Raw genomic sequence first — 25,018 nt, forward strand, 5'->3', positions numbered from 1 at the left:
CTAAATAGTTATCTGTGCAATAAAAAGTGGCTCTTGTCACGTCCCGCGCACAAGCCATTATTGGTTACTGGTGTATGCAGGCTTTATATTGTGTCATTTTAAAAGAAAGTAAATAAAGATGGTTTTGTATTGTATTGTACTTTTGTATTGCAATACGTGTTTAGAGAGGTAAGACGGCTTATCAGACACTCCCTTCAAAGGCGGAAAGAAATGCTATCGCTGCGTCCATAAAGGTGCGCAGTGAATTACGGACCTTGCTGTTCATCCGGCCATTGTTCCATTAATCCTTGCTTGCGGGGGGGGGGGGGGGGGGGGGGGGGGGGGGGGGGGGGGGTCTCGGTCACGTTTCAGTAGTCTTTCCAGCCCTTCACAATTTCGTCAGGGAGATATTAGAAAGTTAAACTTTATTTTTTTTTAGAAGGTTTTGAAAGGACGTCTTTGAGGGGAAGTAACTCTGTTCGGATAACTTTCTCAATTCACACCGTGGATGTGTTTTTTTTAGCTTACATTCTTAATATTAGAATTCTCAGTGTCATCCGGACTGAACATTGATTTATGCTGAAGTGCATCGAAGAAGAGAGGGTGATGATTCAGTGGTGCGTTATAAAATAAAAAAAAAATGAAAATAAAACAGACACATTATTTCATAATATACTGACAACCAATATTTTGACAGAGGGAAAAATATCTCACATATTGATGGGTCAAATATTGTGAATATGGAATATAAATTAAAAAAAAAAGCGGAATAAAGCTGTGCGGTAGAATTTATCTGATGAAAACACATAAATTTAAAAATTATGTTCTAGATCACAATATAAAAAGATGCAGGAAAGTTCAAAAATTAGCCCTTGCAAAGTTCCGGGTTATCGGTCATTATATTGGGACACTAGAGTGCATCAATTTATACCGGCAGCTTTTACTGCCCCTTCCCAGAAAAAAAGAATTACGAACGCAAAAACCCACTCCACAACAGAGACACTGGTCTCTCTCTCTTACCATCGTTCCTCACACACAAGAAGGATCTCTTTCGCTTTCCCCTTCTCCCCTGTAGGTCACCGCTGTCCACCCCCCCCCCCCCCTCCCCGCCTAAAACACAAATGATTATGGGGTACGCGCTTCCGGCCTCCCCGTCGTTCCTGCTACATGCACGTAACGTACCCTCCGAGACGCTCTCACTTCATCCACCCCCCCCCCCCCCCCCTCCACACCCCTCCGGCAACCGCCGACGCAAAATGCCCACGTGGTCGCACTGTCTAGACACGCTCCCTCGCCTCCCCATTGCCGCCGGCCAGGTTTTGTTCTCGTGGGCTCTCGCGCCTCTACCGAACAGCGCGCGCACGCCCATTCACTTCTTTCACCGCAAACACAGTCACGGGCGTTCCCGTTCCAAAAAAAAACTTCGAAGATAAAAACAACACACGTCTCTGTGTCTTTCTCGAACACGCGCAAAACATCGCAAAATCGTATCACCTAGGCACACATATCCTAACACGTGTCTCGTACATCAATTCCACTGAAAGCAAAAAACCCATTGCAAACTTTGTACAGCGCACTGACTGAAGACAAATCTCCTTCAACGTGGTTTTCATCAACGCGGAAGTTACATTTGTCGATCGCACCACACCCTTGTGCGGTTGTTTGCAATTTTTCTATCCTTGGTTTAAGATATTAACGAAAAAAGGCTACTCATTAATGTCGGTTACGGACAACGAGATAATTCTACTTCATTTCTTGGTCATTATAAAATTAGTTTATTATTACATGTTGTATCGGTTTCAAGTTTAGACTTTTCATTTGGGCTTCCCCCTCGTAGCTTTATAAAAATAAAAACCATCATCCTCCGGATTTCTCATAATTCTTGTAAAATAACTAACATTCTACGTGGATTTCAGTTATTTTAACTGATAAATAAAAATGTATATAATAAAGAGGTTTGTAGTTGTGCGAGTCGGTGCATGATGAGAACAAAAAAAAAAGCGCAACAAAGAGACAACGAGAAGTGACTCGTAGATTTTTTTTTCTATTCGGCAATACGTTTGTTTGTTTGTTTTTGTAGAAGAGTTGAATTTGGAACTCTTTCTAATGGCAAATGTTCACTGATTAGTCAGTCTGACACATTTCTGTGATGGCGTGATGAATAAATACCCTGTATTGTTTTCTTTGTTTATTATCTTCTGGCAATGCATTATGTTATGAAGGGTAATGACTGTCGAACGCCAGCGCTGTGTTTGCGTGGGTATTCCACTTTTTTAGTGTCTTCTTTTGCGGAGTGTTACTTATTATTTTTTATTATTTATTTATTCTCGGCATAATAGACATTACACTTCTAAACGACCAACTTCTGATTAATAGATGTTTAAGAAAAGTGAAGTTCGAGAAACGCAAAGGTTTCGATAAAACACACCAGAATCTCTTCTCGAAGCATAAATTTTTTTTGTAGTTATCAATATAAATTCATCGGATTTAGCCTTTTTGGAAAGCCAATAAATCTAACCTGAAGTATAGTAAAGGCTTCATGCAAGAGCGGGTAGCTTTGAATGTGTTTCGCTGCACGACTGCTTGTATAGTCAATGCACATTTTAATTCAACAAGTAAGGACTTGTAAGCTTCCGTGTAATTTATAACTAATATGGAGTATTGACACTGGATGTACTCCACCAGTTCACGGCCAAGGTTGTTTTTTTTTTTTTTTCATAAACCGGATTGACCATTGCAAACATATGAGATTGTAGTTCTGTATCTTATATGGTGCGAGCCTATTGTGAGCGATAATTCTTGACGACGTTATACACGATGAGGAAAACAGCTAAACAAATGCGTACTACGAAAAAGAACAAACACCACAGGACAATGTTGCTTGTGCGTTTTCGTAGTCCGCATTTTCTGAGCTGTTTTTTCCCATTATGTATAACGTCAACTAACTGACCCAGATCACCACCTTATAATTCCGGTAGATGTCATGCAGCCCTAATTCCACTACTAAGTCTTATCAAGTTTTGTATTAATGTACATGTAGCGCATACACAAAACAGGAAGGAGACAGAGAGAGGAAAGAAAGAAAGAGATAGGAAAGCGTTCTTTCCTACCTCTGTCTTCTTCCTGTTTGGTCTTTGCGCTACGTTGTAAATATGCAAAACCAACTAGCACAACAGCCCATTTTGACAATGTAAGAAACTGCGCTGATTAGGCTGAGTATATGCACTTTACCAGCTGTCATTCTACGATTTTGCAAAATATTTAGGCGCACGAACGAGGTTTCTGACTTCATTTTCGTTTTACTCTAATTCATCATCATGCTTCATAGAGCCTAAAACAACATATGCCCGCATGACTGTCAAACTAGATTTATGTAAACGGCGTATTCAGGATCGCATGAAGTTTTCTAAATTGTGTCGTTCCTTTTTATTATGACCTTGCGAATCGATTGCCAAAGGCCCGTAATGTAACCCCTTTTTAAGGGACTATAATAAAGCAACTTATTTGCATTTTTCTCGGCAAAACAACTCGGGTTGGTTAGGTTACAAGAATAATTAATGCACAATAAAGGACGCTAGAAGCATAAACGGTAGTCTTGTGCGAATAGTGGCTTTTGAGTTCGAAGCGAATTCGAAGCAAATAGTGGTTTTCGCCGAATATTTTCAAATCGAATATCGAATAGTTTTTCCACACCTTTCATTACCATAACATAATGCTTAGACAAAACCCCAGCGAAACTTGTGAAGGTTGTTCCACCTGTTCATTTAAAAGCCGAGTTTAATCTATCTATATTTATGAACTTGACCTCAGAAGGTCTGATGTCTTGGGATGGTAAGTAAACAACAAGTTTGACATAAAATGAATCCAATGAAAATGGATAAACTATACCCAATTGAGTGAATTTACAAACCTTAAATATTTTTTCTTTAATTTCGAGTTAAAAAAAAATCACTCGCCCATGATGAACGCAGGTTGTAAAGGCATCTCCGCCCAACATATACTGTTGCAAAACAGTCAGTTTAATTTTAAAACTTTTACTACAATGCAGGCATTGTAAAACCCTTAATGTTCACGAGCCCTTAATTTTCGCGAATATCGCGAATTGAAAAATTCGCGAAACTTAAAGGCGTGCGAAAATTTCGGTCTTCAAGAATTTCAATGCAGGTATTTAGAATTCGCGAAATTTAGTGGCCGCGATATGTCCTCTGCGACCGATTCGCGAAAAATAGGTGCCCCAAAAATAAAGGGTTTTACAGTATACACACTCACAAAGTTTCCATTTATTTTCATATACAGCCGGCACGCGTGCACCATCCCGCTTTGAATGTATGGTTTTCGTCTAAGCACGCAACTGCGATATTCATACTTTTCCAAATGTTTATCGCGGCGGGTTACTCCGTTGAGTGCGCTTTTTAACAAGCATCCATGTAATGCGGAGAAGCAAACCCCACAGAGCTTGCTTCCGCGTGTTTTGCTTCTCCGCAGTGCACCGGTGCTCGGTAAGAAGCGCACTCAACGGGGCTAACCCACCGCAATCGACACTTCGAAAAAACGCGAATAGTGAAGTTCTTTTCGAAGCGAATATCGAATAGTGTATTATTCGGAACTACTATTCAAAATTTCGAATATTCGCACAACCCTAATAATCGGAAATAACTAAAAGGGAAGTTACAAAAATAAACTGAAAGATACAAGGACGAAGAGAGGACGCCTCTCGTCCTGTTTTCGTCCTCCGTCCCGCTCTTGTTTGACTGTTTATAGAAGCCGGTATTTTCATGCAAAATGAGTTTGATAAGCACTGGCATTGAGTGCCGACGTCCCAAGGAGCCATCTCTTTGGCAACTACACCACACTCCTAAACTGAGATCACTAATGGGTCATTCCATGTCAAAGGAGACGGCAATTTTCGTCATATTTTGGATATGCTTGAAAAAAATAATATGAATAAAGACACATTTGAAAGTAAGGATGACTAAGTTTGAGGGCTGAGTTATGTTTATTTTTGCTGACGTCGTGCTCCAAAGTGCCGGAAATTTGAGAAAACCTGTATTTAAAAAAAAATTGGTGAAAAAAAGCTTTTCTTACGACATAATTTACGTTTGCATGCAATCAAGCATAAATATATTCTATCTTATCTTGAAAGGAAAACACCTTACGCCGCCATTTTGGGTCCAGACAGGCACTCCAAACCGAAGTAAATTTTTAAGATTTCTTGATTTTTTTTATTCAACTTGAAATTAAAATTTGACTAAGAAACTTTTTCTACTTATTTTCATAAACCTTATACTCGACTAGGTTGCATTACAACAGTAAAAAATTATTCGGAAAGTTTTTAATTAAATGGTGAATATGACACTTTCTTCAAAAACTGCCCTACAGAGGGTAAAAAAAAGCCATGTGGGCAACGCTGCTCGCATTTTCTGAAATAGCCCAAAGCGTAACCGACCCCATCTGTTCAACATATCAAAAAATTGTAAAAGTACTTTTTGTTATTTTGGAGAAATTATTTTTTTAATAATGAGGCAGAACGGCATCACCTCCAGGCGTCCACCTCGTCGGGAACGCACGCCGTCGTCTGCTACGGTCGAGTGAAACACTGCACGGGGTACTTACTTTCGTTAATTATATTTGTATAGCTAAAGCTGAAGATCTTGACATTATGACATGTCTATTTATAGTGACTAGAGAGTGGATATTTTTTTTCTCTAAACTATATGTCCGGGTGCGCTTGCAAGTTGAATAGCGACAACTCGAAATATTGTTTGGGATACTTTTTATCAAAGCCGGAACAAAGCACATTTGCAGCTCACCGACGTTTTTGTTTCTTATGTAGATAAATATAAAATATAGTCAAGAAATACTATATAACATTTAGAATATCAGTGTTTCATTAGCTTTCAGTTCATGTCATAGGCTAGAACACTGCGCACGTCTAGAACGTCACGGGTGTGAACCGTCTGCCGCGATGTCCTAAAGCGATACTACAACGAAATTTCGGCGCTCATATTGTTGGTCTATATGTGTTCAAAAGAGCAGTATCACATGGAACATACCAATATCCTGTTAAAAAAGTCTCGAAAAGGAATTTTAAAACGAATTAAACGATTAGCAAAGAGCACCTGGTGGATGTCGATAACGCCTCGTTTGTAATGCTCGTCTAGGAACCTTGACAGCTAGTGACGGAGGTTGTCTCGTCTCCGGCCACGACGAGAGAAGGGGGGAAGGAGGAACTCCCCTCTTCCCGAGAATCCCTTTTGAGTGTCGCAGAAGTCCCTATTGTCCCCCTAGAAGATTATAGAAGATTAACCCGTCACTCAAAATTCGTACAAAAGCAGCCGCTTCGGTGGCTGGAACAACTAGGCCATCCTCTCGACGTCGGCCTCGCCGTAGCTTTGCTCGTCTTGAGACGACCTACGTCACGATTGCGTTGGATGTCACGTGCTCTAAGCTAGGCCTTCTCCGAGCGCGTGGCAGAGTGGGCCGTTTATAACGAAAAATGCAGCCACCAGGATCAAAATACAAACGTGCGATTGTCATTTACGGATATAGTGGATCATATTCAACCTATTCTTGAACACGACGGGGATATTTCAAATTTCGTTGAAGTATCCCTTTAAATTCGTATGGAAAACTCTTCCTGCACGATGGACGTGGGTGTTATTTTAGCCACCACATAATAATATTCTTTTTGCACGCTAATTTGAAGGCTTTAATTTCACTTTACATGTGCTCAGGTGACTGGAGACAAAGCCGTCGTCTACTAACCAAGTTTGTGAACGCAGACGGTTCATCAAAATTAGTTAGCAGACGGCGCGTCTTCCCTTTTTGGTCATACTGCGTTTGCTTGTAAAAAATGAAATAGTGAACGCTGGAGATCGTCAACGACGCCGAGCGATAACGGTCATTTTCCTTCTTTTTAACGAAAAGGTATTGGGGTGCAAATACATAGTGCAACTGAAATACAGAGAGTGAAACATTAAAAGAAACAGAACATTAAGAGTGGATATTCAGGCCAACGGCCATTCGAAGGTTATAACAGAACAAAAGCATGTTGCGTGTTTACCACTTGTAAAATATATGTCTCCCCTATATGAAAAAAAGTTCTGTGTGGTGCTCCTATCGAAAACCCTTAGATATGAGTATTCGCCTGCCCTTTCTGGTATATTGATATCTTATCTGAGTGACATCTGTACATAGTATTTCTGGACTATATATTACGTTCATGTACATAAGAAAAAAAGAAATGTCGATGAACTACAAATGTGCTTTGTTTTGGCTTTGATAAAAAGTATCCCAAACAGTATTCGAGTTGTCGCTATTCAACTTGCAAGCGCACCCAAACATATTGTTTAGACCAAAAAAAAAATATATCCCCTTTCTAGTCACTATAAATAGACATCTCATAATGTCAAGATTCTTAGCGTTAGCTATACAAATATAGTTAACGAAATTAAGTTCCCCGTGCAGTGTTTCGCTCGACCGTACCAGACGACGGCGTGCGTTGCCGACGAGGTGGACACCTCATATTTAAAAAAATAATTTCTCCAAAATATCCAAAAGTACTTTTCTAATCTTTTTATATGTTGAACAAATGGGGTCGGTTAAACTTTTGGCTATTTTAGAAAATGCGAACACCGTTGCCCACGTGGCTTTTTTTTACCCTCTATAGGGCAGTTTTTGAAGAAAGTGTCATATTCACCATTTAATTAAAAACTGTGCAAATAATTTTTTACTGTTGTAATGCAACCTAGTCGAGTATAAGGTTTATAAAAATAAGTAGAAAAAGTTTATTAGTCAAATTTTAATTTCAAGTTGTCTAAAAAAAATCAAGAAATCTTAAAAATTTGGTTCGGTTTGGAGTGCCTGTCTGGACCCCAAATGGCGGCGTAAGGTGTTTTCCTTTCAAGGTAAAATAGAATATATTTATGCTTGATTGCATGCAAACGTAAAATTATGTGGTAAACAGCTTTTTTTCAGCAATTTTTTGAAATACAGGAGGTTTTCTGAAATTCCCGGCACTTTGGAGCATGACGTCAGCAAAAATAAACATAATTCAGCCCTCAAACGTAGCCATCCTTACTTTCAAGTGTGTCTTTGTTCATATTATTTTTTTTCAAGCATATCCAAAATATGACCAAAAATTTCCGTCTCCTTTGGCATGGAATAACCCTAATGTACTGCAATCATCCTAGAATTCTTTTACTTCAAAATACCCACTGAAATACTTCATCTTTTAATAGCTTAAAAAAACTCGCTAATGCACTTCCTAAAATATTCACTATAGCACTTCTGATATTCTTATGTACACTATCCCATGTAGGTACAAGTTCCACCCAGGGGAAAATGTCAGATCAAAACCAGAATGGAAAATGTCGGATCCAGTCCGGACCTGAATTATCCGTCGTGAACAACAGTCAGGTGTAACCTGGTGGGAATTTTTTTTTTGTTTGAAGACAGGAAGTTTCTCCTTGTCTAATTTTGAATGTAGTGTCGACCAGGCATATTTAATTCGGCCCAATCTGCTTCCAGGTTGGATCGAAGTTGTGTGAGAGTATACGTTGGTCAGTCTGGCCACTGCATTATTGTAAGATTACGATAGCATGGCCGTTCTCTACATTCGTCACCATCAGGTCGCCTAGCCATACATGTCAGACAGTAAATATATTCCTCTATTTTTTATTTACCTATAATAATTTTTAGCCTGCACAATATTTTATTAAAAGAGAACCCTCAATCAAGTTTGGAGCAAAAAATCCACATTATTGTATGAGGGGGAAACCCACAATACTAAGAGGAGGCACGTGTATTAGCGCACCATGAATATCACAGTACGAAAAATAGATGTGGTACTTTACCCATTTTTCTTACTGCAGCAGCTTTCTTCCACCTATATATCTCTCTTTTTTAATTTAATTGAGTTCATTTTTATTATTTTTTTTTTAATTTTAAATATTTTTACATGTTTTTGTGAATGCATTCAGCATTTTATTTACGTCTTTCTCTTATCATTTTCGTCTTTCTCTTTCTATAAGAACGTTAATTTTGGGGGTTTTACGTGCCAAATTAGCAATGGGCATGTGGTATGCCCCAGCGGAGAACGGGATACTAATTTCGACCACCTGGGGACCTTTTCACGTGTAACCGAAAGATCACTTGCATAGCAGCTTCTCCTCAATAAACCTGTGTTAGATTGCGGGCACCTCGGCTGGGATCTGTAGGCCGGCACTCTGCTAGGAACCACCGAGATGGCTTCTCTTTTTCACGCATTAAGCACTGTTGATAGCAAGAGCTTGTCCTGTCCGTATCTTTGTTCTGCTCTTGCCCTTTGGGCTTCTGTATTGAAGATGTTCACCAAACTAGCCACACCGTTAATTTTTATTACTGCTTCGAGAGCTCCCTATCAAATATGGCTTTTTGGATCTGGCGGTTAATTCGGATAAATGCAATACCGGATGTCAAAAGACCCATATTGAATTGGAAAACCCCTGAGTACGCAACGCCAGTGTATTTGGCACTTCTACATTGCAACTGCGGTTGAATGACATGTCCGCACTGCATTTAAATTTAAAGACAGGCCCGACAAGTCTTTAAATGTTACCTACAACGTTAAGAACAGTTTTTTTTTTTTGCGTCGCAGATTAAAAAGTCGTTTAAATTACACTATAGAACGTAGAATCACCAGAAAACAAGCAACATAAGTTATACATGCTTTAAATAATTCACGCGTTTATTATTATATCGCACACGTCTGTCGCGTACGATTGCGAACTTGAAACCGCTCCTTAGAACGGCTCAAATCAAACAACAAAATAGGTTTAAGACAGCATTTCACAAAAAAAAAACGGCCTTGTACGCAATTCCATTATATCTGGCACTTCTACACTGCAACAATATCGAAATGCAGCTTCGCACTGCATCTAAGGTCACACACAAGCAAGACATATCTTCTGCGACAAGATATTGGCGCCAAAAACGATCAGACCGATTTTAGCTCGCACGCAGTTGATTGAAAATTCGAAAAAATTACTACCAGGAGCGTAAAACTGAAACAACAAAACGTAGAAAAGTGAAACATTTTAAGTTATCAGCATGTTCATTATTCCATCACTCACGGCCTATATATGTCACATACAAGTACGAACGTGAAATCGCTTTGTAGAATGCAAATTGGAAGCCTAATAACTTTAGCTTTAACGCTTTAAACATCACGGTGATTATACGTTTGCGAATGACAAGAGCTGGGCAAACGTCCGTTGCCACAAGCTTGGAACGGGTACAATCGGGCCTCACAATAAGAGCAGCAAAGTGCGTCGATCCGAGGTCAGGGGAATTCGATACAACCACAAGTGGAGCGGTCAGAAACACTCATCGTCGCACGCACAAAGGCATCATACACTGCAGTCACCGGAAACTCAACGTACCTACAAGTGCAACGTCGTTGGCACAGAAATGAAACACTTCACGTGGATACAGACCGTACCAACGACCAGCAAGGACGAAGGTTCCGGGAACGCAGCTCGTAACAATGCCTGATGCCCGCGTTCAAAACGTTCACACTAAAACGGATAGCTGCTAATCAATGGTGCCGGAACCACGATTCTAGAATGTTATCAGACAGTTAAAGTGTTTATTATTGTCTTTTTACTACAATGGCAAGTACGTACGGGTGTTCTTGGAACTGTTTCTCAGTCACCGGATGTATATGTTGTAAGTGGGCCTTTTCTTTTTTTGTCGTTCGCTGGTTCTAGCACGTTTTCTCTCTGATCTGGCGTCGATCTGCCGATGACTGCCTCTTTCTGTGTGCTTGTTGTTTCTTTTCTCACCTTTTCTGCGCGAGCAAGCAGTCAGTCAAAGCCACGGCGCCGGCGGCGCGTCTACCGTTGTTCGAGCTGCGAAGGGGATGACCGCTACCACTATTGATAGTACTCCTAGGCGTGGGCAGGCGGCCAAACGCCTGTGCCTACCTCGCTGCTGTGAAAGTGTCTTCTATTGTCTATGTTATATTATATTTCTCGTAAGAAACTTATAACGCCAATTACACGACTGAATCGGCCGCCACTGCTATAGAAGTCGTACTACAGCCGCTGACAATAAGCCAACCGGGCCATCGGACGGACAGAGCAGAGCAACTGCATCGCCTAAGAATACACAGTCCGCACAAGTTGGGGGATTGTGTAGGTTAGAACTCGAATTGGGTGAAACCTTAAATCGCCTGGTTGGATTATAATTTTTGATTTGCAACCATTTCTGCCGGAAGCACGAAAAATATCCATTGGTGAATTCTTTGGGAATGCGTAAGCATGACCCTTGGAAACGCCACACATGCAGTGGCGTTACTAGGGTCAACAGTACCGGTGGCACGCCGCGACAACCCCCTTCCCCCTTCCACTGCTTAGCTGCACACCCTCTTGAGAACTGCAACTGGGGCGATCCGTCCCCCCCCCGCTCCCCTCCCAAACCTTAGTGACGTAACTGCGCACCCGTCCCCCTTTCGAAAGTGCTAAAGATGACCCCTTCACTTTTCTCTTTTGGTTTTCTTTTAGAGCGCAGCTCTTAGGCGCCCGTTTCCGGGTTGAGCGTCGACGCAATCGCCGTCGGCGTAACCGCGTGACGCCACACGTGACGTCACGTGTGACGTCATGAGGGTCACAAGTGACGTGACCCCTGATGAGAGGAGCATCCATTTAAATAAATATATTGCCGTCAAAACTGCAGTTTTGACCGAAATTATGGCAAATCGTGTCCTTGTATACCGTACAGTTCAAGCTTCCTTAATGTGTTTTCGTGGTTTAAAAAATCAAAAGCTTTTTTTGAAGTCGACGAAAATTTCAAGAACCATGCTTTTTCCTTCCAATGTATACAAAATTAATTATTTTTGTGCTTGAAGCGCCGACTGAGTTGAGCGGTTTTTACGAATACCAAGTTGGAAAGTCATTAATACACCGTGCTTATTAAAAAAGATGGTTAGGCATTTATGAAGGAGCTTTTCTGTTCCTATTGAAAATATGGGCAGATTAGATATTGGCCTATAAATATTCAAATCGTTCTTGTCAGCTTTTTTTGGTATAACGTATACATTTGCCGTTTGCAGATGCTTAGTGGTGGCACGGGTTGCGGAACATAGGCTGAAAAAAATAAGATAAACAGGGGGCTCTCAGGTCAACAACATACGATACAGGTCGCGTTTGAGCATCATCACAATTACACGTACTGGCGTTTTTGATTTGTGCGTATTCACAAAAATTACCTCAGCGTCATCCACTGGATAGAAAAAATAGAATCATTTACCTGGTCCAAAAACGTGTAACTTCATGTGCCGGAAGTTGTTTGCAGGGCAATACCCACGAAGAAATCATTAAAGGAACTGGCCAAGAAAAAAAGTCCTGGACTGCTGCTGGTCCTCGATATTAAGTGTATCAACGGTATATTGTCACGAGTTATGATTTAATAGCGATTTGATTATCTTCCAAGTGACAACCGTTTTACAAGCAGTCGAGCTAAACGATTTATCGTTGTACTATGCTTTGCCAAAGTGCACTTTCTTCGCAATTTTATTAGGAAAATACTTGAACGTATAAGGTGACTTGCGTCTCTGCTCTTTATAAACTTCTGATATAACACATTTTTATATGAATTTGTTCTAGTAATTCTGTGGTAATTCATAGTTTACGCATTTTTCTTGGGCGCTTACATTATTTCTATGGAAAGTGGGACCTATACTCACGTTGTTAGTTTTCTATGAACACGTTTTATGCCCTGTCGGTAACCTTTAAATGAACAAGAATTTCTAATTCATAAATGATAGTTCTTGTCTAAGTGCATGTAAATATTATGCATAAATATCCCAACACAGCATTGTGTTTCTGGGCTTACTTTTCATAGTCTGGTGTTTTCCCGTTATAAAATGAAATACACGAATGTGGTCGCTTATTTTGAAACTCATAATTCCAGCGCTTAACTTTCCACGCTCGAAATTTGTAAGCAACAAATCAATAGCTGTTTTTGTTGAAGTAATTCGTGTAGGCTTTGATATTGCATTTAAACAGCCATGTGTGTCAATAACAATGTTCATATCACTTTTCAAGTCAGTGTCGCTCAACATTTCAATATTAAAGTCTATTTCGCGTACCACGTCATACTTCTTATAGTGAATATGAGAAAAAAAAAAAAAAAAACATATCCAGGCAGTCTAAGAATAGGGCTGGGCTGCCACTGTGTGGCCGATATATAACGCTAAGGATTGTAGTATTACAGCTTAGTGTAAGGGCCTCATGGTTTGTGCAGCTAAAGATTGGGATAAGTTCGACGTCAAGATAATGTTTTGTGGGGAGATATCGCCCCCCCCCCCCCCTTCCTCAAAACCCAGTACGGTTTGGATTGGGACTGTTATAATTGCGTAGCCTAATAATGCCTGCGGCATCGGTATACGAAGTCTCAGTTAGAATTATCACGTCGAAACTTGAATTCAACTGGCCAGAAAAAGACTTCGAGGTCGTCACACTCGTTTTTTATCGATTTCGCATTTAAATGAAAGCCTTTGAGGGAAGTTTTGTGTTCGCATTCGTGATAACATTTTAGCTCAGCGGCAAGAAAATCTTGCAGCTTTTTCATAATCGGGTTTGAAAGCAATTTACTAATGATCTACCTAGTTATTGGGTTTTATCCATGTCCGCTGCGTCAGAGACAGTGAAAGCGCGGTCATTGTTCTTCCGTCTAGTGAACCCTTCGCCGTTTCGGTGTCACACGTATTGGGATTCATGGCTTCTGGCCCACTCCCTGGTTGCCCAGAGCAGTGCCATCCTATGCTTTGTCAACTTTTCTTCAAAGTAAAGCCCTCCTGGCTGCGCCTGAGCAGTCCTCTTCTTTCCAGCCGCTGGTCCCGCTACGCCCGAGGGCTGAAGCGCACTATAATACCCGGAGTATTTTTTGGTCTCGAAGGTAGCCCATGCACAGTAACTATGTCTGTTTGCTTTAGTAGTGCCAGATTCGTTCTTTTGAGAGCGCAGCTCTTAGGCTGCAGTTTCCGGCTTGAGTGGCGTTACCGTCGGCGTAACCGCGCGGTGCATTATGGGACGCGTGACGTCACTGGTGACGTCACTGATGGCTTCATCAGTGACGATGACGATGCCGGTGCTAATGACGTCATCGTCACTGATGACGTCGTCAGTGACGATGACGATGACGTCATCACGATGACGTCACACATGACGTCACTGGCGACGTCACTGATGATGTCACGACGATGACGGTGACGACGTCATCGTCACGTGACCTCACAGGGGTCACGTGACCCTCATGAGGTCGCGTGACCACGTGGACGTCACGTGACCCCATTAATCGACGACGACGCCGCTCGGAGGGAGGAGTAGCAGAGAGGATGAGGAGGTGAGGAGGAGGGACAAGGGGTATACCCTCTCCTCACTACCCTTCCCTCCTCCCCCTCAAGAGCTGCTCTCTAATTCGGCGTTACAAGGAGTTCTAAACACCTTTCTTTTTTTTCTTTTTTTAATTTCATTTACAGTTGTTAGAAGGCTATCGTCGTCTACCTTCGGTATGCCGTGGATTTCAAGGTTTGACCGCCTACTACGCCATTTCTTTTTGTCGAGGTCACGTTTTAGTTGTTGCACTTCGTCTGTTCTGTTAGATTTTTAAATGTTTTCAACTCAATTTTTTAGTAAATTTATGCCATGACCTTGACGACGCATGCGGTCCGGTATTTCATTATATTTTTCAGAGAGCATGTGATAACGCTTTTAATACTATTTATGGTGTCTTTTAAAACAAGAATGCTGTCAAGCTTCTCATTTTTGCCAACTTACATGTCTGGCACGCCGGGGTTTGTTTCCTTTTTATTTTGCCTTTCACGCTGGCTAACTCTCTGTTAGGACGTTCTGCAAGTTAGACAACACCATTTCTTTTAAGAGCGCTCGCTTTTTTACTTATATTTTGCTGGTGTGACGACCGATCATGTTCCAAGATTATATTCTTACTCGCAATCGCAACGCGTGATAGTCGGCTTTTCTTGAAGCAAGACTAATTTACAGGCCAGGCAAGTTTGTTCCCTTATATTTTCGCTTACACATAGATACCACCGGATTGCTTGCCAGCAGCAGCAGCGTAGAGGAAGGAGCAAGTATAGTGGGTACTGAGATTAGAGCACTAATCTGCGTGTCCAACAGGGTGTTGGCGGTATGGTCGTCGTGCCACCACTGCTGTCAAGTAAAAGATCTTGGCGCTGTACGCTGCTTTATACAGCCTTCCATATGTTGACGTCAGGTCCTGGTCCGATCGTAGTGAAGCTCCGCCTGCAGAACACGGTGGTTACGGTCGGCCCGCGAAGATGATGCAGCACAGCGGTTCTGGGCTTCGGGCAGAGTGTTACCGATGTTGTCGTCGTGCCGCCACTGCAGCCAAGTGAAAAACCTGGCGCTGCACGCTGCTTCATAAGCCTTCTGAATGGTCACGTTAGGCCATGTTCCACTATCAGTGAAGCTCCGCTGGTAGTGCACAGTGCTGATGTTCGGCCCGTGAAGATGATCTAGCAGAGCGGTGCTGAGTGTCGAACAGAATGTTAGCGATGCTGTCGTCGTGCCGTCACTGTCGCCAAGTAGTTCTGCCACCTTGACTAGTCAGTCTCGCCCTTCTTAACTCCCGAACATTCTGGGCGAATGTTCGAGATGTCGGGTGTAGTAAAAAAGGAGCCGAGCGGAGTATTGCCTATTCCTTCACTGATTTTTTCTCGCGATAGCCAGTTGTCACGCCGACGCACCATCGCTCGCTGCTGCCGCCGTCGACGTGTGCTCTTTCTTTTGGGTTTGCGGCTCGAGCTCGCCGATTACACCTTGATTTTCAGTTCATTATTCATCGTCTCGTCTTCTTCATCCGTGACAATATGAAAGACATTTTTAGTCATCATTTCTTCTTTCAAATTTGAAATGACCATACCCATGTTTACCAAGATTTCTCAGTCAATCAAACCCCGACTCTTTCAATCCACAGCCCGCGATCTCAGCTCTGCGCTACGAGGAATAGGCAAGCGGGAGCGCAAGCAGCTAAACTAAGTATGACTCTGGGAGCCTGCGGTAGAGGGCGTTCGCCGACGGGAGCGCCAGACTGCCGAATCACGAAGCGTTGCTTCCCACATTACCACACAACATCACGGGGTTGATCATAACCCACCAACAAATAACGCATCGAACGTATATCGCAAAAACTTCTCACAGCAACCGATAGATAGCGTAGTGGGTGCAAAGAACCTCCTCCCCTCGAGATAAACAATCACATGATATCTCCAACGTCATACCTGCGCACCGTTAGGCACCACGGGTCTCAGGCGAAGCCAACGTTATTATATTAGCTCAATTACGTAGCTGCTCATAGACGCTGCTTGCACGAACAGTCCCCCCCCCCCCTCGCACACACACACACAGTCACCACGACTCGCCTCCCGTTGTTGACGCGCCGGACGGCCGCTATAGTAACTGCAGTGTATTCTATGGAATACGTACGTTTCGAGGCACAGCGTCGAGGTGGCACTTCAGCCCTACTCTATGGAAAGCACAGTTATGAAACGAAAATCTAGATGGCCCTTCAAACGACGGGAGGCAGATTGAAGTGACTGAGGTGGGGTGCCCCTTTCCGCGGGAGATCCACAACTGAGGTAACCTATTAACGTTGAGTGAAGCAAGCGTAGCGACCTCATATCGCCCATATCAACTATATCAAGTGAAGCCTGATATTGTTAGGATGCAAGCTCCCTTCTCGTGATGTCATATGCAGATGCATTCCTGCATTGATACAGAAATTTTATTCTGCTGCTTCAAAAACATAGTTGTTCATAGTCACCATGACAGTGTTTTAAAGAATTGTGCTTGAATGTTAAATTAAATTTGTAGTTCAATAACCTTCAGAAAACAAATATTGAATTTATAAAGTTATTTTTAACATCTTATAACACATTTATAGTACTAAGTTATTCTATTATCAATTAAACTATATTAAGAAAAATTATCCAAATTCGATGTATACAAAATAAATCAGCTATTTTTTCTTTCAAAGTTATATTATTGTTTTCTACATGAATTAAGTGTTTTCTTAAAAATTGAAGAGCGGATAACTGAAACGTCCACCGCAATTTAGACACTGACGGCTTCGTTACTTAGGGCACCTCGGTTGGTTTCATTATTAATTTTAAGGTGAATGTAGCGGATGAGGAGAAGTTATAACCGATGTACGCTGCGTCAGCCTTGCGAAACCCAGCTCCCTGTGTGAACGGGTAGATTCACTTCAGCGGCGGCATCTTCGGTCGATATCCATTCACCCCTAACCTGGAAGTGCGGCGGGAGCTACGCACTTGCAGGAGCGATCAACCGCCTCCCATTGTTCTCCTGTCCCGCTCTCTGCGCTCAGATATAGATGAGAGCGTGATCACGTGGCGAAAGATAGACGTATTACTCGTCCAATGAGCGCGTAGTTTTCACCCTACTGTCAGCTCTGGGGTTAACTTAGTAGAAGCAATTCAGTCACGGGGTCTTGGGCACGACCTCACTAACCTTTGCTCGCATCGCCGAGCAGATAGGGTTCACTTTATCCAGCTGCGGTTTCCAAGTCGTGGAGACAAACGATGTGATCAAACAACGTCCCGCAGTTGAGATAAAAAGTCAATGTCCATTGAAGAGATCGCGAGAATAGCCCAGGCTATTCTTGTCTCGTCATTAAGCGCAAGAAAAGTGGCTATCACTCTTTTTGCGGAAAGCTGGACCGCTTGTTCCGCGTCAGTTTCGGTAAATATCCTCATCATAATTTTATTGCTCTATCTTTGAGTGCACGGTGAGGGTAAAATTGTGATAGCTACTGCTATAGCGGTACGGCGTCATTTACCACACCTTCAAAATTAGTTTTCGTAGTCGTGAAATTGAGCCTCTACAATGTGCGCAAGAAATCCCCTTTTAAATTTTTTTGTGAAACAACGAACATGAAAGACAATATATGTGTTGTTGATGACAAATTTGGTTCTCTAAATTACGTTTTTGAGCTTCATTTTTCGCGAACGGTGAACGTACTAGCATTACATAATGAATTCATTGTTACTTGGTGAAAATTTTGTGTACCTCTCTCTTTCTCTTTTTAGAACTTATTCTTTCGATCGAATTATGTCACCAAACACGCTCTCTTTCTTCCTACCTGCATTTTAGTATACTTACTTTTTGAAACGAAGGTGCTAATGAAGCCGGCGCTCTTGGGTAACATAAGCATTACATACATATTATCGGACACCAAATCATTGTGAGGATGAAAGGTAATTTATGAGTTATAAAATATTGTTTGGCTAGATAGTTTAGCATACTAATAGTATAAAGCGCAACGGGACAGAGAAAGGTCCTGCTCACAGCTGGCGCTTAATAAGAAAATTAAGGAAGAGCAGAACGATGTGATAGAAGTTACTGGAAGATTAGAAGGACGAAAACGAAAGTAAAAAATTAAAGAAAGAGGTTAAATTGTTTGTTGTTACACTTTATTAAGATAAGGATAAAAGCAAATTTAATATTAAATTCTAAGAAAAATTGCATTATTAAAGGCATTTAAATTAAAAAAATAACATGACATGGAAGGATGAAGTTTCAGAAGATCATCCACCAAAACTAGAAACTTTATAACACTTCCAGTAGGGTGCTTCAGGTATAGTAGTTTTTGTCCGAGAACGAAACAGAAGGAAGGATGGATGAATGGATGGGTACATATCTGAATGCAACCATGCGTCCAGACATGTATAAATCTGAGTGCAACCCTGCATCCAGATATTTCATAACTGGATGCAACAGCAATATCTCAATGCAACAAGGGCTATTTCAAGATCTGACATACCACTGGTATTTTCACCAAAGAACAAGCAGTAGAGGCTGTACACCAGAATGATTATCCACAAACCACGATTACGACTGGGATGTGAAGCACAAGTATAAATACAAACCATGCAGTGGTAGTATAGTTTACAACATACCATTCAACTGCGGGGAAGTTTAGCTGGCACAATCTCGCCGGTGTGTAAATACAAGATGTCGAAAACATGCAACAAATCTAAACTCAACACCGGGTGGACATCTGCCAGTATACAGCTGTACTGATAATGTGCGCCAGTCTTTAAACAAAAAGAACTTTTACGACAGTTTTTTTGACAAAGGTCCAGGGAACCCCAGGAGGCGGAGAACATCAAAGCTTGAGGGGACTCCTATGTCTGTGCGCCCTCTGTGTTGCTGTTGAACAAAGAACTAATATACGTCTACCACACTCCTTGAGATGTTATGAGATTTCAATTTTTGGTGGATTATCTTCCATAACTTCGTCCATCAAAGTCACGTTAAAAATTTTTTTGAAAACCTATTTCTTTTTTATTTGTTTTCACTATTTTTCTTATATGTCTTCACTGTGCAACGATTTAACGTTCAAAGAATTTGCATCTTCTACTTTTGACGTTGTTTACCTTGTAACAAATGAAAGAAAACACACCTCTTTTCATCGAAATGTTGCGATTCCGCCGCGTAATAGCGGGGCAAAAACTAGAATATTCCCCGACTTGCAGCCGCGAGCGGCAGCCATGAGTGGCAGCCATGAGAAACACGCCGCATGACGTCAATGGGGGTCTTGTAGAGAGATAGCAAGTTATGCAAATATCTGCTCGATAAAAGGCAGCTTTTTTAAAATATTGCCATTCCAACATAAATATAAATGCGTCGAACCCCTGGTATCATCGACAAATCTTTTATTATACGGACTTTTAGTGGCGCCATCTATCCTAGGTCCACAATACCGTCAGCTCTATCTGCTACTGCGAACAGCCGCCAGAAGCCGGAGGGGAGGGGGACAGGGCCGGACGTGTTGGGCCGGACCCGGATGAGACTTTCCTCTTTTCACCATATGGTTCGCGCTGCGCCCGCCAGCACGTCGTCACGCGGTCGCGAGCGGATGAGTTCTCCTGCTCACTGATAGCTCTAGAGAGAGAACTTTACCGCAACCCCACGCCTACCCCATCGACGTCACTGCGCACGTGACCCGGAAGACGATGTAAGAGCTAGGAGGTGGCGAAAACCTGGATCTTTTTCTTTTTTTTTTTTTTTCAAAATAAAAAACTTGGGTATCCAGGCAAAATCTGTTTTCTGTAGTTCACTTCAGAAGTGTCAGGCATCAACTTCCACAATTATTTAAGAAAAGCCTTGAAATTATTGCACAGCTCTTTTAATAATACAATTCATCATGTTCCTTTATGACTACATTATCTTTGATTTATTTTCTCTCTAATTTTTTCCTCTGCTTTCGTCCTTCTCTTTCTTCCATATAACTTCTTTCTTGTTTTTCCTCTTCCCTATTTTTTTTTAATGCCAGTTGTGAGTAAGCGCTGTCCCATCAACATCATCTCCCTGTTTGTGCCTCTGGGGTTCATACTAGCAGTAATTTTTTACACTCATAGGTTTGGCTTACATTCAGGCTGACGTTACCCAAGGGTGTTTTGTCATATGTTGTGCGAAATTACATCACATTTTGTGGTCGCATTTTTGGATTAGTAGGCTTGACGTTTTTCAAGTAACAAAAACTTGTCGCAAAACCACATAATATTCCAAATATACATCGAAATGGCAAAAAGGTCGCCATACGTAGAACTTTTTTTCCTTCACTATATGTAAGAAAATATTATATTAGCAGTAATAAAATACTCGTACCAAAGTTATAAAATTGCGACTTAACGTTTAAAAACCTGTTTGAGTACGCTCTTTTGCACGCCCTAGCCCTACGACACCTAGCTGATAAAGACGATTGAAAAAGGACCGCCCACGTAGAGAAGGGTTGTTTTGGGCCGACCAAGGCGATGAAAGCTGCTGCTGTCACGAGCAAATTAATCACTTTTCATGAAAAAGCAAAGCAGATTTCAAGAAGTTCCGTAACGTTTTTAGGGCTTTAGTTCGAGCACTTCTTTTTTTTATACAATAGTTGCAGCCAACGAGAAATATCCTGTCAAAGTTGTTCATGTTCCAAAATATTCTAATTAATTCATTATACAACACGAAGCGCAGACCGACATATGTGCAAACATTATACGCATATCGTTTTCTGTCATCTGAATTTCAACAAGAATTCCTTCGAATATAACCGCGAATCTCGCGGAATTTGAATAGCGACGTAGAACAGAATTGTTTTTGTTATATTTTGTAAAAATACAATTGTGCACAAATTGAGCGTACTATCATCACCACCTTTGAACGGCTCAAAGGCTTTTAAAATAAAAAAAATCTTAAACAGCTTGGTAATTTTTATTAGTGTAGTTTTTCAAGCCTTAATTTCCCGTTAAACCCTATTTCGGAAACACTTCAGTGAAATAGTGCAATTATATTTTAGCCGATTTGACACCTCTTTTTGCTACGGAAATACAGTCTTAACGCCAGTAAGAATTAAGCTATCATGGCGACACCAGTGAGCGTAGAATGAAGACGTGATTGCGATATATGTATTGTGACGAAGATCAAGGGTCTCCAAACCCTTCAAAACATCCGACGCGCTTAGTCATCCCTTGAAATTCCAGCATGCAAGTCTCGTGGATCCTCGACGATCATCACGCTGGACGAGGATGAACCTGACACCGTCACGTATACACGTCACCGTAATATTGGTTTGCTAAAAATGATTCAATTAACCATTGGGTAGTTCTTAAACTAATTTGTATTTACTCTGCGTACCAATCACCACCCACTTTAACGAACTTACCACCCCGACGTTTAGGAAAGGAGTTCCTTGATTTATCGTTTCTATGGATCCCCAGGTGTCAGTTTCGAATCCCGACCGAGGTGCCCGCAATCTGACGGAGGCTTGTTGCGGAGAAGGCGCTGTGGTAACCGAGCTTTCATTTGCACGTGAGAAAATGTTCAGGTGGACGAAATTAATACTCAGTAATACGCAGGGGCATGTCAGATGCCCGTTGTTGGTTTGGCTCGTAAAACCCTCAAATATCGTTTCACGTCATTCCCCTTTACAGCGTAGTATTGAACAGCCGATGGAAATGCTGTATCGTTTAAAATTATCTTAGTGTAAATGTTGCGAATTAATTTTTTACTGTTTGCCTCTATGTATAATCATAATCTTATTTCAAAGCAGAAACAAACATGTCTACTTATTCAGAAAGCAGGCGCACAGCAAATTATTATAAAGGGAATACGAGCACGATGTTCGCAGTTTACAAACCTGTGCTGATCACCTAAGTTTTGTATTTTCATTAGTCGATAGCTCTTCCGAGTACCGTAGTGAACGGTTAAATATTAAAAAAGGTGGTAAAGGAGCTTCATATGTTTAAAAAATGCGTGCAAAACGAAGAAAATGATTACACAAAGGATTGGCGTTTCTCCTGTTGTTTGTGTGTCTTCTCTGCTCGCCTTTCTTTCGCGTTTTTATACATTTCAACTAGCATGAACCAGGTTGCCCAAATCAAAGTTTCAATGCGTAATTAATAACTTTCCAGTCTGCGCATGAAATAGCCGCGACCTCCGCGGTCATCTTTCTTATATAAGCGTGTGTTGATTCGTACCTATGTAAAATTGAGTGTTGCTCCACAGTAAACAAATAATAATATTTTCACATCAGGTCGTTAAAAAAGTAATAAACAGGCGCTAGACGTAGATATATTCAAGACACGTGTCTCGCTTCTCTCCATTCAGTTAGCTAAATAAAATATAGTTAGTTTGTGACCTGAAAGATCCAGTCAAACAAGACGCCCGAAAACGTTCACATCACCATGTTCTCTAACAAAGCTGGTACACTAGAAAATTCAGCAAAAAACGGCCACTGGAATGCAACGTAAACTCCTTCCTCCGCGCAGTCAAAGGGCTCGGGGGCTTGTCAAACAAGTACAGCAAGCGAACACCGGGCGCACAACGTTATGGAGTGATCCAATCACGGCCGCCCTATTGCCCACGGGCAATGTATCCCAGCCAAGGCAAATTCAGAGATCGCTGGGATAGTGTTCGAGGGTCGGAAATTGGGGGGTGCTGTGCATCTAGCATCTACCAACAAGAAATACCCTGGGCACATTTTCTCTTACTTCCGCCACCTACTCTTCGTTCCCCAAATTTCTTTCCCATTTCTCTCTCTTTATACGCACACATAAACAAAGAGTTGTTATAAAGTGGAACTTTTGAGTTGGGCGAGCAGAGGGCTCACCTTAGGACAAAATGCGATAGTAGCTTGCACCGTCTTATACTGTGAAAACACTTCTTTACTAAACAGCTTAGAAACTGCTGTAGGAAGTCTCGAAATACATTTCGCCGAACCACATGAACCCCGCTAGCGCATTTAAAGACAGTTTGCATAATATTTTATCCTTTATGTCCACTTTCTGCCCACGCGCCTTCACGATAGACCAACGTCTATTGCAGTGACCTTACTACAACATGAACGTTTTTTCTCTTGCAATATCACTATTACATAACAAATATACAAACCTAAGAAGACCAGTGGTTTGCAATTTAGGGGCTAATTATATCACAGTACGTTCGTAGGGCAAATTACACCCTGTATGCATAACTGAAGTAAGTATGTGACCGATGTGTGGCCGGTGGCTTCGTTGGTTACAAATCGATGTTCGAAGAAAAAGCTTTCGAGTGCGTTTAAAGCGTGAGTGCAGACCGAGGCAGTTATCTTCATGTCTATCCACTAACATAGCCTCCTCTATACCAGCAAAGCCTGGCAGTTCGAAGACGGAGCCATAGAGTGCCCGGTCGCAGGTTCGGAGCGCGAGGATCTGGTAGGACAGATCATCAAAGAGCCATTTCACGGGTACCCCGGACGTCAACATACAGCTTTTGCAGCTGCCAGGACCCGAAACACACCTGTTCGCTCGGGAGAAGTGTGTTTCGACGTCTCGCCGCGGCGGGGTGCCAGTCACGTGGCTCTGCTCTCATCCGTTGTTTGCAGCTTCACGTTTCCCATTTCGGCGGAAACTTCTCGTGGCGATCTTCCAGGCTTTGTCAGTATATAGGAGGCTATGCCAAAGCATTGGGGAAGGCGTGGAACGCGGGTTGGTGGTCGGGCGTTCGACAGAGACCCACTGCTGTTCCCGTTCTGTCCGTGATAATGCGCCGAGAAACTGAGGGAGAGGGGGAGACGAGAGCATCCAGGGCCTTCGGAACGCCGAGCTCTGGTTGAATGATTACTGGGTATAACAGCTAGTTGTCTTTGTCTCCTCAGAACTCGTCGAACGCGTTCAAATGCGAAGAGCCACACTCCGGATGCCGGCGTCCCGCGCTCTAATACGTTCTATGAGTGTAGTGGAGAGGAAGGCAATGTTCTTTATTATTCACTCATTAACTACCCCGCAGTGTTCAAGGGGCGTCACAGTACATGGGTTTATATAGGTGAAAAAAACACATCTTCATTCAAATAGCACACTAGCTAGTTCTTCCGTGAGTCGCATCTATTGTGCAATCGTTCGAGAAAAAAAAAGTAAAACGTGTTTGTCCTCATCATATTGCAATTAAATGCAAAGGTGCAAACGAGCTGGACAAAAATCATGAATATAATCCCTGAAGGGGAACAAGAGGGACAGAGGACAAACTCAAATCTCCAAACACAGCTAGGTGACTGGTGCGCGACCGTGCGTTTGTCCTCTGTCCCTCTTGTTACCCTTCTCCATGGATTATATTCATCAGGTTTGTGCTACCGCGGTACTCCCTAATTTCAAAAATCTCATATTTTTTTACTAGATACATAATTCGAATGTTTTAAGTAAGTTTCGCCATTTTTCCAGTTTTATTTTGGGCTACTGTGACCAGAAACTTTAATCGAACTATCTCACCAGTTTAGGAAAGTAATTTCAGTGTAGCACTTTTTTTTCCTTTCTGTGCAGCATTTTTTGCTCCCGTATATTAGGTTAGGTAGAAACAATTGTGAGCAGCAGCGGAGGCTTTATTCTCGACGTTTCGAGCAGAGCCCCTTTATCAAGCGAAGAAATAATACAAGCTGCTAGATGTTTCGGAGATCGAGAGAGAGAGAGATGGAAAGC

Source organism: Ixodes scapularis, unplaced genomic scaffold (assembly GCF_016920785.2).
Source record: "Ixodes scapularis isolate PalLabHiFi unplaced genomic scaffold, ASM1692078v2 PGA_scaffold5__190_contigs__length_132052651, whole genome shotgun sequence".
NCBI lineage: Eukaryota > Metazoa > Arthropoda > Arachnida > Ixodida > Ixodidae > Ixodes > Ixodes scapularis.